Here is a 12237-nt window from a genome sequence, read left to right on the forward strand (position 1 = left end):
TTTGGTTTGTTTTTATGGTTCTGGGAATTGAACCCAGGGCCTTACAAATGCTAGGCAAGTGTTCTACCATTCAGATACATTCCCAGCCCAACAAACAATAGTTTCTGTCCCTAACACTGAGGCTCCAATGAAAAGACAAGTGTATGTATGTAATTTTCTATTTTTGAGGATGGCTGCTTTAACATAAAGTCATCCTAGGACACTGAAGATCTGATGAGCATACCACAAAGAATTTGTTTTGTTGTTGCCTGGTGGAACCAATTAAACACATGGACAGACAAAGAAGTCAAACCAGGATGCTCCTCCAATTCATCCAAGAAATCTCAAGAGAATAAAGTCTGTCTCTATTGATATCTTAATTGTTATGAATCACTCTGGCTTTTCTAGATCTAGGTAAATAATGATATATGCTCTTAAAAATACTGTTTCTAGAATGGTGACCTAGAATTCATTTTTTTTTCTGTTATGTAATTAATAGCCCCATAACTAAAATATCCCCAAACTTAAATCCATTCCATTGATACAAAAATAACACAAAAATGCTGAGATAACATGGCATTTGAGGTTCAGCCTGTGAGGATGCCCTGGGTACTACTTCACAGATAGACCAACCTCAGCAGGTGCATGCACTTTCCCTTTCACATGGGAGGGGAAACTGGTCCGATGTAAAGACATAAGAAGCCATCGAGGTAGTTTCTTCCTGAATTCATTTTTGGGAAACTGAGTAGGTGAAAATCATTCTTTAAGTCAGGAAATCATTCTCTAAGCTCCAGGTTTCAATATGATCATGTTAAGCTCTTTGGAGTAGAAGGTGAGGTTACATTTATGAAGATATTGCTGTTAATTTTTTTCTAGCTGATTTGCCTCAAACAGATTATTTAACTTCTCCATGCCTCAGCTTCCTCATCTGTAAATGGGGACAATAATAAGAACGTTATCATAAAAAATAAATTAACTCAGATCGGAGGTGTGTCTCAAGTGGTAGAGCACCTGCTTTGCAAGCACAAAGCCTTGAGTTCAAACCCCAGTACCACAATAAATAAATAAATAAATAAAATAATGAGTTAGTACCCATAAAGCATTTAGAATATCATCTAGCTCAGAGTAAGCATTCAGCCAGAGTTAACTGCCATCACCATCACCATCATTGTCATCAATCTTTATCTCATGTGTAGCCTCTAGGGCATGAGAATAAATTGAGCTTTAATAAATACGACTTCCTTAACTTGTACCCCCAACAAATGGAAGATCAGATGGCCTAAAGAAGAAAGATATCTAATAACTGACTTTTATACTTATTCACTAACTTTCCTGAATACTTTTCTTGATACCATCCCTGAAAAAAAGGTGGGCTGAATTTTGTACCCCTCAAAGATACATTGAAGTCCTACTCACCTATACCTCAGAATATGATCTTGTTTGGAAATTGGCTTGTACATGTAATTAGTAAACATGACATCATATTGGCAACAAGGTGGCTCCTAATGCAACCTGACTGGAGTCCCAAAGTAGAGAGAAATTTGGACAGAGGAATGCACAGAGGGAAGACAATGGGAAGATGCACAAGAGAAGTTGGCCATCTGATGATGGAGACTGCAGGCATGCACGTCCAAACCAAGAGATGCCAGCAATTGCTGGCAGAGATCAGAAACTACAGAAGCATGGAAAGATTCTTTCCACAGGTTTCAGAGTGACCATGAGTCTGCCCATATCTTGATTTTAGACTTTAAGCCTCCAGAACTGCAAGACAGTAACTTTCTCCTATTGTAAGACTCCTAGTTTGAGGTACTTTGTTGCAGTGGCTGTAGCAACTAATATAGAAGTGGATAGAAAGTACAACTGAGACACTATAGCATTCTGTTTTAACCAATCAGGTCATTGGAAGGGTTGGATGATGTTGAAATGCTGAAAAGCTGTTATTTCATGTTTTCTTTTTTTTTTTTCCCTAACTATTTTGACAATGTCTCAGTTTTTGAGACAGGGTCTCTTATGTAGCTCAGGCTAGTCTGGAACTTACTATGTAGCCCTGAACTCACAATTATCTGGCCTCAACCTCCCAATTTTTCTCTTCTTCTACCTATTTTCTAGATTGCTTCTTATGGGAAGACTCCTTAGCCATCATAAAAGTGGTAAGCATATACTCTATCCTACCAGACATTTGAATAGATCTGAATAGATAGATTTTGTGCCATCTTCATTCATTCATTAAGAGTGACAGGGCAACAGACAACCTTGTTTAGATTGCTCAGAGTTGCAGCCACTCATTTTCTTGCAGCTCTGTAGAAAGGAGAGGATGTGACTGGTCCACCTTGATTGTTCCAGAGCAAAAGTAGCCTCTCTGTGCTGCAGGCATCAGCTTGATCTCTTCTCCCACCATATATTTACATCACTTGAAATTTCCTATTTTCAAAAACAGCTGTTGGCCACACTTCATTTGTCAGAGCCGATCTAATCTTTCCAGTGATGTGCTCTGACTCAAGGTAGTCAGGCCAAGATTTATTTGTTTTCAAATGTTTTTTTTTTTTTTTCTCCTGGAACGTCTTTCTAGAATTAACAGTAAGTCCTATTTTCATTTTGTACAAATGACCATACAATCAAATTCAAAATTTCATGGATGCCTAACCTGTAATCAAGGAAAGATGCAAAGCTCATAAGATTATTATTTTTCCCCATAAGATTATCTTTAACTCATTAGCTAATTTTCTTTTGACTCATGTTTGCTACTCTTCAGTTTCCATAGGATGACAAGGTTTTTAAAAATGACTATTGCCAAAATAAATTCTAAAGACAATTTGTAGTATGCATTACTTTCTTCTCATCAGAATGAGTGGCCACTCTGTGATATTTTGTAATATATGTGAAATACAAATGTAGCTTTAAAAACATAGAGGATGTGTTTTCAGAGGTCTCCAACAAGGGCATGAAGGAGTGTGGTGCCTATGTATCAAGAAGGATCCTGCTTTGAATATTTTTAAAAGGAGTTGGAGTGGCTTTAGTTCCTTCTGCTCCTTGATTAAATCTTGATTAAAATCAGGGAAGCAGTTGTAGAAAGGGAAACAGTCTTCTTCCTTTCCCTGTTGTAGGTAACATCACTTGATTGCTTGAGACAGTTAAAGGTGCTTTGGTAGTAAAAGGACAGCAAGATTAATGGGCAGTCATTTCCATAGTAACAGCAAAGCACTCTGGGAAACACAGCCACTAGGGAACTGGAGTTACACATGCCAGGATTTCAGCTCCCATGGCAACAGCAGAGTGTGGGGTAGGGATGAACACGCTAGGCAACTTAGCAAAGGTCTGGTTAGTGAAGACAATGTATAATCAGAGTTGTCAATCTATTTTAAAATTCGAAGTTAAAATAAATCAAATTTGAGGCCACAAGCTGAAGCAAAACATTTAAAATATACTGTACATCCAACTGAAAATTTCTGAAGCATAAGCACAAATAGTTTAAGAACTATCCAATTGTGACAACTTGTTAGTTTTAAAAAAATCCAATTACCCAGATTTTTGTCCCAGAGTAGTTGCAGAAAATCACACAATTAGAGCAATTTTTCTCAGCTGCTCCACTATAGAAAATGAAAGTAATTATACAAAAATAGTGTAAAATACTTTTCACAACTACAAGTTAGAGTTTTGCTTTCTTTAGAAGAAATTCTGTTTTTCTTTTAGATAATCATCTCCACAACAAGTTGAAGGGAGCCAGCAGTAAAAAGAGAAAGCAATAGCTATAAGAAGTATTGAGAAGAAAGCAAAAGGTGAGTGAAATGCTAAATGACTCATGAGGACCAGGGAAGAATTTAGAAACACCTAAGAGCCCAGCATTCCAGCTACAATGAGGAAAAGAGTCTGACACATTCCTCCTGCTTTCATAAAAGCATTGGAATTAAAGTTTTTGAAGATCTCCTTTGTCTTGCAAAAAATTGTAACATATTCAGGGAGCACAACATACTTAAGAATAAACATACCTTTCTACTCAGGCCTTTTGAGACAGGTTTACACAACCAGTGAAACAGAAGTTTAGAAACTATCTGCTGAATTAGTTATAGGTTAATTACTAATCTAGTCTATTAAGGAAAAATCTGCATGTTTATATCTACTCTTTACTAAGAATAGTTATTATGGGAAAGATGTACTGAGTTGGGCAAACAGATATTAGTGATTCAGTCTAGTTCCTGTCCTGGTTGTCTATTCTCTTTTGTACTCTATGCACAAAATATACTGTGCTGGATGCCAAACTCAGTTAGGCATGTGAAGGAGCTTGCCACAATGTCTTAGAGAAGAGCAAAGTCTGCTGTTAAACATCATCTTAACATTTATACCCCACATCTTGAAGTCTTCTAATAAGAAAATCTATGGTGCCATGGGGCACCAGAACCATAATCTGTGAGCTGTCCTCCTCCCAAGTCATCTATACACTTAGCATTGTTGTGCTGTGACCCTGATTCTCTGCCTAAAGCTGATTTATTTACCAGTGGATTACCTAAATTGGACTTGGCTAGTAAAAGTCATTATCCTTGATATTGAAATTTGGGATTCAGTGAGCTGAGTCAGTCTGTTACTTGACTAAGTTGTAACTTACATGTAAGTTGTGAAACTTTGAAGTTATTAGTGACCATGATTTTTGGCATATGGTGAGGCTTCAAGAGAAAAGAATAAAGGCACAGAGAAAAGCAGAGTCAGGAGATGGAGACTTAGCTTAGGTCTAGCTGTTTTTGGAGCCCAGCAGACTCTTGTGTTTCCTATGATTTGATTGTGCCCTCCCAATACAGTTTTCGTTCATTTGTTTGCTCAATCTAGCTCAAGCTAGGTATACCTCTTGTAACTGATCAAGATCACTAATGTATCAGCCTCAAATCACACAAATAGTTTAAGAACTAATGTATCAGCCTCTCCCCAATCCTTTGAAAACATGATAAAAGGAAGTAGAACAATCACTTAGACAGAAAACACATTCTGAGAAATAAAGAAGGGACCCAAAAACTAATTACAAAGTTCAGCTTTTCTTGCAATCCTGTGGTTTTTAAGGAAGAAAACAGCCTAGAAGTCACTACAATCAGAAAACCATCAAAGAAACAAGATGGACTGGGGGGAAATGCAGTGAAATCAGAAAGTAGCATTTTTTTCCAAATAATAGTAGAGGGTGGTGAGAATCCAAACTGAAATCCTCATTTAGGCTATTTGCTGTATGTTGCCTACTCTAGGTTGTGCTGGGAACACTGACACTGACACACTCATGCAAGAGTCCAACATCCAGGTAATAAAAGTTGTTAAAAGAGAAAGGATGAAGGCGTGGCTCAAGTGGTAGAGTGCCTGCTTAGTAAGCAGAGTTCAAATCTCAGTACCACTGAGGTGGGGGGGTGGAGAGAGAGAGAGAGAGAGAGAGAGAGAGAGAGAGAGAGAGAGAGAGAGAGATATGAAAATGCAATCCAGAGAGCAGAAGATAATTGCATTACAACAAAGAAACCCATTTCTAGAATAAAAACAACTCCTAGAATAAAAGAGGAAAAGACAGATATTTCAATAGGAAAATGGGAAAAGATGTGAACAGTCACTTTTTTTTTTTCTTGCAGCACTGGGGCTTGAACTCAGGGCCTATCCTTGAGCCACTTTACCAGCCTTTTTGTGTTTTTGTGATTTTTTTTTTTTTTTTTTTTTGAGATAGGGTCTCACAAACTATTTGCCTGGACTGGTTTTGAACCACAATCCTCCTGATCTCTGCCTCCTAAGTAGCTAGGATTACAGCATGAGCCATGAGCACCTAGCAAGTCACTTTCTTTTTTTTGGTGGTGCTGGAGTTTGTACACAGGGCCTCACACCTGCAGGTGCTCTACCACTTAGCCTCTTCGCCAGCCCAACAGTCACTTTTAAAAGGAGATACATGAGGGCTGGGATGTAGCTCGGTGGTACAGCGCTTGCCTAGCATGTGTGACGCCCTGGGTTCGATCCCAGCACCAAAAAAGAAAAGACAAAAAAAAAAAAAAAAAAAAAAAGGAGATACATGAGTGGCTCGTGAGCATATGAAAAATGTGCTTTACATCATGCAAATTACAAATGGAGACCACTACACTTTCACCACAAGTACTAAGAGAGTGTTCACCTCTCAGAGATAAACTTATCTTTCAGCTACAGAGTACAAATTCCACGATAGTCATGTTTTTGGATTACGGTGTAAAAAGAATATGTATCTGAGTTGCTTTGTACCTGAAGTTTATTTTACTATAGCTGTAATACCTGGGACCTAACTGAACTGGCGTCAAAAAACAAGTGTGAAGACAGACTGATCCAAGGAGATAAACTTGCGAGCAGACTAAAGAAAATTTACTTTAAAAAGTTACTTTAAAAAAAACATTTTTATTAGCATATAGTAGTTAGATAGGGGGAGGGAGATTCATTGTGACATTTACATAAGTGCTTACAATATATTGTGATTAGATTCATCCTTTTGTCATTCTCCTTCATCCCTCATTGTTCTCCCTCATCCATTTTCCCCCTTCTTAGAACAATTTCATCAGGTTCCATTGTTCTGTCTTCATATACATATACAAAGTATATTGACCAGATTCACCCTCCTTCACCCTTTCTGTTTACCATCCCACACACTGTTGTCCACCCCTGACAGGACCTGTTTTACTTTCCTGTCCTTCGTTTTTTCAAGATTATATTGATTAAGTGGATTTTGCCATGGTATTTCACATATGTATATATATATATATTGTACTTCAATCCAATCAACCCCCTCAATTGCTCACTCTTTCTCTATTGCCCTGCTCCTCTATTATTCAGCAGCTTTCAGTGAATTTTTTTATATCATCTTCATACACAGATGCAATGTATTTCGGTATTATTCACTCTCTATCATTCTCTCTCCTTCTCTCACCTTCCTATTGTCCCCCCAGACAGGTCCACTATTACAATCATGTTCTCTCTCTCTCACACATTCTCTCTATTTATATGTATATATATGTATATAAGATCATGTATGCTATTTATTTATACATTTTAGGTCAACTTCCACCTGTGAGGGAAAACCTTAGCTTACTCCCTTAACATGATGATCTCCAGTTCCATTCATTTACCTGCAAACAACATAATTTTTTGTGGGGGGGCTTTACTTTGACTTTATATAATAGTCAGGAAAATGTCCCTTAAATCACGAATCTTAGGTATAAGTCTTTGCAACATACAAATCTCTTATAAGAGAACCTTTTGTGGATTCTTTTTCTGTTTTTCTTTTTTTATTGTTGTGCTGGATGGGGGTACATTGTGGCATTTACAAATGTTCTTGTAATATATCAAATATGTCATACTTCAATTTACCTCCTCTATCATTCTCCTTTATTCATCCTCCCATAATTTTATTCTTTATGACTGAGCAACACTCCTTTGTGTATGTAGATACCACATTTTCTTCATTCATTCATTAGTTGGAGGGCATCTGTTTCCAAAGCTTGGCTATTATGAACAGTGCTGCAATAAACATTGGTGTGCAAGAGTCTCTATGGTATCCTGACTTGGATTCCCTCAGATATATGCCTAAAAGTGGTATTGCTAGACCTTATGAAAGTTATATTTTTGTTTTTTTTTGAGGAACCTCCATACTGCTTTCAATAGGGGTTGTGCTAATTTACATTCCCACCAACAGTGTATAAGGGTCCTTTGCACCACATCCTTGCCAGCATTTGTTTTTTGTGTTATTGATAACAGCCATTCTGACTAGAGTGAGATGAAATCTGTGTTGTTTTGATTTGCATTTCCTTTATGGCCACGGATGTTGAGCATTTCTTCATGAATTTATTGGCCATTTGTACTTCTTCTGAGAATTGTCTGTTCACTTCATTGACCATTTATTAATTGGGTTATTGATTCTTTGCAGGGTTAGCCTTTTGAGCTTCCTGTACATTCTGGTTATTAATCCTTGTTAGATGTATAGCTGGCAAAGATTTTCTCCCATTCTGTAGGCTGTGTCTTCAGTCTACTGACTATTTCCTTTTAGTACAGAAGCTTTCCAGTTTGATGTCAATACTTTCTCTTAATTGCTGAGCTATTGGAGTTCTATTCAGGAGATTATTGCCTATGACTGTACATTCCAGTGTTTTCCCTATTTTTTTCTAGTAGTTTCATATCTTACATTAATAATTGAATTTATCCAGGAATGGGGGTGGGGAGGATAAAGAAGAGTGGTTGAAGGGGTGAATTCAAGTATGATATATTTGATACATTATAAGAACCTTTGTAAATGTCACAGTGTACTTCTACCCAGCACAACACTAAAGAAAAAAAAAAAGAATTGAATCGATAATAGTACAGAGTGCAAGATGGTATCTAGTTTCAATTTTCTATAGATGGATATCTAGTTTTCCCAGTATCATTTGTTGAAGAGGCTATCTTTTCTCCGACACATGTTTTGGGCTCCTTTGTCAAAAATCAAATGGCTGTAACTACTTGGGTTTGTGTCTGAGTCTTCTCTTCTGTACCATCTGTTTTTGTGCCAGTAATGCTGTTTTTATTGCTATGGCTCTGTAGTATAATTTGAAGTCAGGTATTGTGATACCTCCAGCATTGCTCTTTGTACTCAGGATTACTTTGGCAATTTGAGGTCTTTTGTGCTTCCATGTGAACTTTAGGTTGATTTTTCTATTTCTGTGAAGAATTCTGATAGGAATTGCATTGAACATATAGATTGCATTTGATAATAAAGCCATTTTCACAATATTGATTCTGTTGATACATGAACTCTCAGAAATCTTTCCAACTTCTAATATCTTCTTTGATTTATTTCTTCAGTGATTTGTAGTTTTTGTTGTTTAGGTCTTTCACTTTCTTCATTACGTTTATTACTAGATATTTTAAATTTTTGATGCTATTGTGAATAGTTTTGCTTGTTTTCTTGATTTCTTTCTCAGACTGATAATATTAATAGTATTGTTTTTCGGTATGTCTTAACCTGGTTTTTGCATTAGCCTTGTAGAATGAGTTTAGTATCCTTTCCTTTGTATTTTTTGGATAGTTTGAAGAATTTGTATTAGCTCTTTTTTGAAGGTCTGAAAGAATTCAGTAATGATTTCATCCACATCTGAGCTTTTCTTTGTGGGGAGGTTCTTTATTACTGTCTCAATTTCATTATTTTTTATATATCTGTTTAAGTTATTTATACCCTCTTGGTTCAATTTTGGTTGGTCATCTGTGTCAAGAACTTTATTTCTTCTTGATTTTCCAGTTCGCTGGAGTTTAGGTTTTCAAAATATTCCCATATGATCTTCTGAATTTCATTGGTGTGTTTTAATATCCCCCCTTTCATCTCTGATTTTATTAGGTTGGGTCTTCTCCTTTCTTCTTTAGGTTAATTTGGCTAACAGGTTTTTGATCTTGTTTACTTTTTTTAAAGAACCAACTTATTATTTCATTAATTAATTGTATCATTCTTTTGGTCTCCATGTTAATTTCTATTCTAGTTTTTCTAATTTCTTTCCTTGTACTATGCTTTGGATTGGCTTGTTCTTATTTTTCTAAGAGTTTTTGCATGGTCAGATTGTTTATTTGAGATCTAATTTTATGATGTAGGTGCATATGGCTATAAACTTCCCTCTTAAGATTGTCTTTGCTGTGTTTTTGTTCTCATTTGAATCTAGGAATTTCTTAATTTCTTCAATGGCCCATTGATGGTTCAAAAGTGTATTGTTTAATCTCCATGTCATTTTCCTTGCCATTTGTTTCTAATTTTTTTCCAATATGGACTGTTAGGATATGAGGATTATTTTGATTTTTTTTTCTATTTGTTGAGATTTGCTTTATGACATAGGATGTGATCTGTTTTGGAGAAAGTTCCATGGGCTCTGAGAAAAATGTGTAATCTGCTGCCATAGGATGGAATGCTCTATAAATGTCTATTAAATCCATTTCATCCATGGTGTTGATTAGTTCTAGGATATTTTTGTTAAGTTTTTGTCTGGATGTTCTGTCTGTTGATGAGAGTAGGGTATTGAGATCTCCCACTATTATTTACATATGGACTTATCTATTCATTTATGCTTAGAAGTGCTGATTTTATAAACTTGGAGGCACCAATATTTGTTGCATGCATATTTGGAACTGTTATATCTTCTTGCTGGATTGTTCCCTTTCTTTGTATGTAGTGATCTTCTTTATCTCTTCTGACTGATTTTTGCTTAAAATCTGTTTTGTTTGATATGAAATAGCTATTTCCATTTGCTTTTGATTTCCACATGCCTGGTATAACGTTTTCCAGCCTTTCATATTTAGTTTATGTGTGTCTGTGATTATGAGGTATGTTTCTTATAGATAGCAGATTGTGAGATCTTGCTACTTGATCCAATCAGTCAATCTGTGTCTTTTGATTGGAGTGTAAGTCTATTTACATTTACATTTATGATTGAGAGGTATTTACTGATTCCTGTGTTTCTATTCATTTTTTCCAGGTTGAGTCTTGTGTTGATTGTATATTACTTTTGGCATTGTTCATCTTCAGGTTCTGCCGGTTTACTGAGTTGATCATGCTTGATACTGTCTTAGTTCTCATGGGTTTGTCGCTTCCCCATTTCAGTTTCATTCCATCCTGATCTCTCATGTTTGTGATTACTTTTCTTTCTCTTCTGTGTGAAATATTCCCTTGCATATCTTCTGTAATTCAGGGTTGGTTGATATGAACCACTTTGGCTTTTTCTTATCCTCAAAGGTCCTTGTTTCTCCATTGAGATAGAAAGACAGTTTTGTTGGCTATAGTATTCTTGGTTGGCAGTTATTCTTTGTCAGGGCTTCAATTATACTGCTTCATGCTTTCCTGGCTTTTAAAGTTTTGTTGAGAAGTCCGAGGTGATTCTTATGTGTTTACCTTTGTGTGTACACTGGCAATTTTCTTTTGCAGTTTCCAGTATCTTTTCTTTGTTCTCTAGTTTTGGCATTTTCATTATGATATGGTGTGGCATTGTTCTTTTCTGGTCATGTCTATTTGAAGTTTGAAATGCTTCCTGTACATGGGGGTCTATATCATTATGTAGAGCTGGTAAATTTTTTGTTGTGATTTCATTGAATAAGTTTCCCATGCCTTTAGTTTGTATTTCAGCTCCTTCTTTCATTCTGTGAGTTCTTAGGTTTGGTCTTTTGATTGTGTTCCACAGTTCTTGTATGTTGTAATAGTAGGTATTCATTTTTTTCTTTGTGATTTTCTGCATGCAATAGCTCCTCAATCTTAGCGTCCATCTCTGATATTCTTTCTTCTGCTTGAACTTGTTGTTTGATAATACTATTTAATTTACTGAGGTTTGCATTTCTAATATTTCTACTTTTTTTGTAATTTTCATTTCCTTGATGAATTTCTCTTCCATGTTGCTAACTTTCTTGTCTAGGTCTTGGATTGATTTTCTAATTTCATTCATCTATTTATTTTAATCCTCTTTGAGGTTATTGATCATTTTTAAACCATAGGCTTCTGAATTTTTTATCAGACATTTCAACCAATTCATTATGTTTGGATTCAGTTGTTGAGTTGCTCTGGAGTTTTTGAGGGGAGACACTGTTTTGGTTTTTCATATTTAAGTTTATGCACTGTGATTTGCACATACGTTGGGCTAAGTTTCTCTTTTATTTCTTCACATAAGTGCAGAACCTACTGTAGTTACAAGGTCAACAATTCAGCAATAAATCTATTATCTAAATGAGTAAGAAAAAAATGGAACTCTTTTCTGTCTCCCTACTAAGTTTGCATGAGAGCAAGGCTCTGGTTCCAAGGGTTGTGATCTGGGTGCTTAATACTGGTTGAAAGGTAAAAGATTTGGAAATTGAATAATATAGGGCATGGCCATGGAGAATGGAGGACAGTAGGAAGCTAGAAATAAGGGGGGGATGATAGTGGTATAGGAGATAATAGTATGAGAGAGTGCTTAGGGTGGAGGCTTCAGCTTCCCACAAACTGTTCTTAATGTACTTTGTCACTTTTCTGTTTCACCATATTTTTCAGCTGTCCTGTCCTTCTTTTGTTGTTGTCAGTGCTTTTTCTCTCTTTTGCTCTTCTGTATGTAATCTCTTCTTGATTATCCAGACTCCTATTCATGGAGTCTGAAGGAGAAAGCTTTTAATCCTCTGCCATCTTGTCCCATCTCTAAAGGTTACTGCTAAGGGGGTTATGGTGATAATAGTTAGTGGCCATGTGACTTTGGTTCATATGCACTAAGAAATCAAGAATTTGAGGAATATGAGCATTTGTTAATGATTTGGTTATAA

General features: G+C 36.2%; 1 long non-coding RNA gene across 1 annotated transcript in view; it reads left to right on the forward strand.

Moving 5' to 3' along the window:
• The window catches only part of LOC141423925 (uncharacterized), a 150467-nt gene extending 145213 nt beyond the window's left edge, over nt 1–5254 (forward strand). Inside the window, exons 3-5 of the long non-coding RNA XR_012448691.1 lie at nt 2089–2129; nt 3670–3755; nt 5202–5254. This is a non-coding gene — a long non-coding RNA (uncharacterized lncRNA). The remainder of the gene's footprint in view (nt 1–2088; nt 2130–3669; nt 3756–5201) is intronic.
• The last annotated feature ends 6983 nt before the right edge of the window (nt 5255–12237 follow it).

This window comes from Castor canadensis, chromosome 6 (assembly GCF_047511655.1).
Source record: "Castor canadensis chromosome 6, mCasCan1.hap1v2, whole genome shotgun sequence".
In the NCBI taxonomy this organism is placed as follows: Eukaryota; Metazoa; Chordata; class Mammalia; order Rodentia; family Castoridae; genus Castor; species Castor canadensis.